A 7,062-nucleotide genomic window follows, 5' to 3' on the forward strand; every position below is an offset into this window, starting at 1 on the left:
GAAAACTGCACCAAAATGTTGTGCAGATTCTCTTCCGGAATCTCTGCTGCGGAAAACAGAGTTGGAAAAAAAATCCACTACTTACCTCATTGACATTGCCATAGTGACACGTCCCTCTGTTCTGAATTCAATGGGGAGGACCCGCAACAAAAGTGCAACGATTAAAAAAAATGCAGCTTGTGGATGAGATTTGTTCAAATTTCGTCCACATTGCTGCTACTGTAGTACGCTCCGGATTTTCTGCAATTAAATCCGTTGCAGAAAATCTGCAGCTAATACGCAAAGTGTGAACGTTCACCTAGTCTGATTAGACCAATTTGAAAGCTTTGCGTTTACTTTCTCATGGGAAGATATTAACCCCTTCCCGACATATGTCGTATGGATACGTCATGGAAAGCTAGTGCTTCCCGCATTTTGCCGTATCCATATGACAAATGCATGGCACCGACTCAGAAGCAGAGTCGGTGCCATCATCGCCGGATGTCAGCGGTGTATTACAGCTGACATCCAGCTGTAATGACAGGGACCGAAATTAGCTTCGATCCCTCCCCATTATCTCCTTAAATGCAGCTGTCAACTCTGATCGCTGCATTTAAGGTGTTTGCAGCTCATCGGCATTCCGTTGGCTGTAATGGCAACCGGAGGCCTAATACTGGCCTCCCGGTCTGTCTAGCATGGATGCCGTTCAGGCCCCGCCCGGAGGCGGGGCCTGAAAGGCTTCCATAGCCGACGGCAACATGGCGCCGGCTCAGGAGCTGAGCCGGCGTCATCAGCGGTGGATGTCAGCTGTAATTTTACAGCTGACTTCCACCTGTAATGGCAGGAACCGGACATAGCTCCGAATCCCTGCTATTAACCCCTTAGATGCAGCATTTGAAAGTGATCGCTCCATCTTAGAGGTTGCTAGCAGATCAGCCGCCCTGCCATGCAATCAGGGCTGTCGACTGCTCCTATGACAACAGGAGGCCTAACAATGGCCTCCTGTTCTGCCATTATGGAAGCCGATTAGGCCCTGCCGGGAGGCTAAGCCTGCATGGCTTGCTGTCAGTGAATGATTGACAGATCAAATACATTGCACTATACAGGTAGTGCAATGTATTAGAAAAAAAAAATCAGACAGTTGGACCTTCAAGTCCCCTAGTGGGACTTAAAAAAAAAGTCAAAAAAAAGTTTTGATACATATAATAAAAGTGTCAAGCAATAAAATAAAATACAATCGCCCTTTTCCCGTATCAAGTCCTTTATCATTGAAAATAATAAATAAACCATACATATATGGTATCGCCGCAACCGTAACGGGCTGAACTATAAAAATATTATGTTATTTATCTCACGCGGTGAACGGCGTAAAAAAACACTCGAAAAAAGCTCTACTAGGATTTCTGTTTGTTGGTCACTTTGCCCTACAAATATTGGAATAAAAAGTGATCAAAAAGTCGCATGTATGCAAAAATGGTACCTATAAAAACTATAGCTCGTCTTGCAAAAATCAAGCCCTCATACAGCTGTTGACTAAAAAATTAAAACGTTATGGTTCTCACAACATGGAGACAGAAAAAATACATTATTTTTACAAAAGTAATTTTATTGTGCAAAAAGTTGTAAAACATAAAAAAGTGCTATAAATTAGGTATCAGTGGAATCAGACTTACCCGCAGAATAAGGCTGGGTTCACACGACCTATTTTCAGGCGGAAACGAGGCGTATTATGCCTCGTTTTACGCCTGAAAATATGGCTACAATACGTCGGCAAACATCTGCCCATTCATTTGAATGGGTTTGCCTACGTATTGTGCAGACGACCTGTAATTTACGCGTCGTCGTTTGACAGCTGTCAAACGACGACACGTAAATTGACTGCCTCGGCAAAGAATTTCAGGGCACTTCTTTGCCACGTAATTTGAGCCGTTCTTCATTGAACTCAATGAAGAGCAGCTCAAGATATACGGGCATCACAGACGCCTCGTATATTACGAGGAGGAGCATGTACGGCTGAAACGACGCAGCTGTTTTCTTCTGAAAACAGGCTGTCATTTCAGCCGTAAATGACAGCTAGCGTGTGAACATACCCTAAAGGTAACATGCAATTTATAATGCATGGTCACCGCTGTATAAAAAAAAGTAACTATGCCAGAACTGCTGTTTTTTGGTCACCTTGCCTTTCAAAAATAGGATAAGAAGTGATCAAAAAGTCCCATCTAGCCCAAAATGGTACCAATAAAAACTACCACACGTCCGGCAAAAAAACAGTCCTCATACCACTACGTCCATCAAAAAATAAAATTAGTTAAGGCTCCAATAAGCCAGATAAGATAAAATATCGAACTGTGCAGGCCCGAGTGGAGCATTTCTTCTGTTTCAAGAGGCAAAATGTCAAGGCCCTAAAATTAGAGAACCAGGAACGGTAGGCAGGACCGCCATCAGGGGGGGGGTAATAGGGGTACTTCTGTAAGGGGCCTGGCCAGGGGCGTAACTACCGCCGGGGGCCCGCGGCATGAGGGGGCCCGTGTCGCCCGCTGGCACGGGCCCCCACCATGGCCGGAGGCTCCGCTAGCAGCCGCTATGGCTGCTACAGCGCGACGCCACTGAACACTACGGCAGAGCAGGGAGTATATAACCTAAAAAAGAGAAGATGCCAGAAGACTAGAAGTATAAGAAATTGAAAAAATACTTTATTGAGGACAACATGTAGACGTACTGAGATAAAAAACGAATCCATAAACCAACAGGTTAAAAGGACATACAAGCCATGCAGCTCATGAAGTAAGTAAATTGTATAAATGTAAATACATGAAAAAATGCCTGGTTGTAGACACTATCACAGTAAGCAATAACAAGTTAAATCCTGCCCAACACAGTTTAAATCAACATAGAATGGAGAAATACCAAATTAAATAATTGAATTAACAGGTATATGTGAAGATGGCAGAAAATACACATTGCTAATGAATGAAACAGTATAAGAACAAATTGCGATAGTTAAACATACCCATAGTAAGTCCAGGACTAGATGCACAGCAGTATGTCCACCCCAACGCGCGTTTCGGCGCTAATGCCTTCGTCTGGGGGTAGTGCTGGACAATGCGCATGCCACTTTAAATAGGGGGAGCCAGCCAATAGTGATAAAGTATCCAAAATGAAGGGTCCCGAGAATGAAAGGTGTACATGCCTCACTGTGTAATTACAGGTCGCTGCCTCGAGGTGAAGCAAGATGGCCGCGCCGCCGGAAGCGCCGCTCATGAGGGGCCGGAATCGGAAACGCGTCACCGCGTCAGCCGACACGGTCACGTGAGTCCGAGATCCGACACGTCACCAGCGACGGAACGGAGGCCCGTCACTCGTCCACCAATCAGAAGAGCGACACAGCGAGGAAGGGGTGACCCTGGATACAGCAAAAGGATATATTGGCTGGTATGAAAGATATGAAAAGATATTTAGTATTTTGGCCGGAATCATCTGTGAGACCTTGCAAGACACATACTTGATATAGTGACATGAAATTATGAACAATTGTGAACAGAAATGTATATGTGCATAGCATAAGAATAAGTTAAAAGAGCACATCAACGTTCCGCAACAAGAAACAATATACATGTGTGTGCCAAGGTGACATGTGGAAGACAAAAAATGTATTGGATGTAATGAAAAAGAAACGTGTGGGTGACATATATGTATATATAAAAGTGACAGACAGCTCCATCGACAGAAAAAGAAACCATCGTATGGGGCCATATAAATGTGATAATAAAAAATAATAATAAAAAGGTATGTATATGAATGTATGCAATAATAGTGAGGGGTGAAAAATAAATAAATAAATGTGAAACATTAATTGAAGTGTAAGTAAAATAAATAAAGTGAAATAAAGTGGAGTGTTGGTGCATATAAATATATAATCATGACAAGAATGGGTGCGAATAGAATGTTGTGAAACATAATATATTAATATTTATTATGTTGAAAAAACATCAAAAATGGTTACAATAATGTAATCGATGAACACAATAAAAAGGCCAGACGAATGATGATTCAAGGTAAAGGACCCCAAGAAAAATGGACAAGCAGGAAATCCGGATATAATGAGAAGAATCTCAAATTAAAGATCTAATCTGTAGAATACAAATAAAAAATGTTAAAATCACAGAAACACACAAAAAAAAAAATATATATGTATATGAATTACACTGATAAAAGAATCCAACACCACTAAAATTACTGGCAATCAGAGAAATGATGAGAACCCCGTGGTCTCATTGAGACCCTTGGGGTGCAAGGTTTGGAGCCTCCAAATCCACTTGCACTCCCTCTGTAGTAAACGTTTTTTAAGGTCACCCCCACGCATATCAAGATTAATATGGTCAATACCCCTCACCTTCAACATTCTAGAATTACAAGCATGGTGGAGGCGGAAGTGTCTGGGGATTGTTTTGAGTTGTTCAACGTCGTCTGCATTTTTCGCATTTTCAATATCCCTAACATGCTCTCTAACTCGCAACCGCAACTCGCGGGTGGTCATGACAATGTATATCTTCGGACACGGACAAGTTGCGTAATAGATGACCCCTTTGGTGTTACAAGATATGGGCCAACAGATTTTGAAATTATTGGTACCACTAGAATCCACAAAAATGTTCGACCGCTCGACATTGGGACAACTAATACAGTCACCACACGGTTTGCAGCCCCATTTGGTCCCCCTTTGTGCCAAAAACCTTACCAGGCTTGGTGGGTGAGAGATAGCTATGTACCATGGCATCACGCAGATTGGGAGCTCTGCGTGGCGCCATCTCCCCGCTCTGCCATTAAACAAAAGACATGTATCCCCTATCCACAGGATAGGGGATACATGTGTGATCGCTGGCATTGATATGGAGATCGGGGGACTGAAAGTCCCCTGAAGGTCTCCATCACAAACCTCGGACTTCCGGGTCGGCAGCTCAGTAGAAATGAATGGAGTGCCGGTCACGCTTCTGCGCATGCGTGACCAGCGCTCCTTTCATTTTTATTGATCTGCGCAGACGCCGGAAGTCAGAGGTTAGTCATGGAGAACTTCGGGCGACCTTCAGGGATGTTCTCCCTATCGCTGCCAGTAATCACACATATATCCCCTATCCTGTGGATAGGGGATACATGTCTTTTGTAGGACACACTGTAGGTCATATTTTTTTGGGGGGGTTGGGGCTGCATGGCGTTACCTACAGGGGGCTGCATAGCGTTACCTACAGGGGGCTGCATAGCGTTACCTACAGGGGGGCTGTATAGCGTTACCTACAGGGGGGCTGTATAGCGTTACCTACAGGGGGGCTGTATGCCGTGAGCGCCATACAGCCCCCTCTGTAGAGAATGCCATACAGCCCCCACTGTAGAGAACGCCATACAGAGTTCCCCCTGTAGATAACGCCATACAGCCCCCTTTGTAGATAACGCTATACAGCCCCCCCTGTAGGTAACGCTATACAGCCCCCCCTGTGGGTAACGCTATACAACCCTCCTGTAGAAAACGCCATACACCCCCCCCCCCGTAGAGAACGCCATACAGCCCCCTCTGTAGATAACGCCATACAGCCCCCACTGTAGAGAACGCCATACAGACCCCCTTGTAGAGAACGCCATACAGACCCCCTGTAGATAACGCAATACAGCCCCCTTTGTAGATATCTACAGAGGTGGCTGTATGGCGTTATCTACAAAAGGGGCTGTATGGCATTATCTACAGGGGGGGCTATATGGCGTTATCTACAGGGGGTCTGTATGGCGTTATCTACAGAGGGGGCTGTATGGAGTTCTCTACAAGGGGGGCAGTATGGCATTAAAGTTGTATATAAGAAAGTTTGTTACAATGTATCAGTCAATCATCTGTGAGCTAAACGCAGCAACAGCACAAACCCCTCTCCTGTGATGGACTCCTGGCAGATGACTCTTATCTACACTGATACATTGTAACAAGACCATCAACTGTGAAAGTAATAAGCCAGGACTGGTTTTAATGTTCTCATTCACAGACAGCAGGCCGAGATCTTGAAAATCATGAGGAACTGAAGCAGGAAGACAGAAAGCTGCAGAATGTCATTATACAGTAGGCTGGGGTGCTACACCACTCGCAGGGAATTTATACGTGTAAGGCTATGTTCACACGGAGTATTTTGACGAGTTTTTTGACGCGGAAACTGCGTCGCAAAACTCATCAAAAACGGCCCGAAAATGCCTCCCATTGACTTCAATAGGAGGCGTCGGCGTCTTTTTCCCGCGAGCAGTAAAAGGGGGGCCCAGAAAATTTTGTTGTATGGGGCCCTGAAATTCCTGCTGGCGGCCCTGACGGTAGGGCCTAAACATATCTGCTGGAAGCGAGGGTGCCCATATTATACCAGGACAACACTTTCCCAGCAAAATTCCCCAAACTCCAAAGGTGCGGAGTGTGGACCAAAAGGGGATGAGAAACGACACCATTTATCAGTGCGACACTGTGCAGACAGGATTGCTTCATAGCAAAATATCTATGGATTACTTTATTGATTTTTTTTTTACCCTGTTATTATACCACTTGACTATGCCCCTGATGTACTTTGCCCAGCTTACATGTGCCCCCACATTATAAATTGAAATACCAGTAATACACCAAACAAAACTACTACCAAGCAAAATCCACGCTCCAAAAGCCAAATGGCGATCTCTCCACTCTGAACCCTACAGTGTGCTCAAACAGCAGTTTACTTCCACATCACATATATGGCATCGCCATACCCAGGAGAACCCTTTTAACAATTTTTGGTGTGTGTGTCTCCAGTCGCACAAGCTGGGCACTACATATTTGCCACTGAAATCAGTGGCGTAGCTATAGGGGTCGCAGCGGTCGCACTTGCGACCGGGCCCCTAAGCCTGGGGGGCCCACGGACTCCCGTTGCCATACTGTACGCTTCCCCAAAAAATCTTCTGTGCCGTAAAGCCGGCACTTCCTGGTTACGGTCACATGGTACACTTAGTGTACCATGTGACCGTGTTGTCACATGACACGTCTTCCGGACAGTGGAGTGGAAGAGTCGGTGCCGAGGACTCCAGGTGAGC

This window comes from Rhinoderma darwinii, chromosome 1 (assembly GCF_050947455.1).
Source record: "Rhinoderma darwinii isolate aRhiDar2 chromosome 1, aRhiDar2.hap1, whole genome shotgun sequence".
Lineage (NCBI taxonomy): Eukaryota > Metazoa > Chordata > Amphibia > Anura > Rhinodermatidae > Rhinoderma > Rhinoderma darwinii.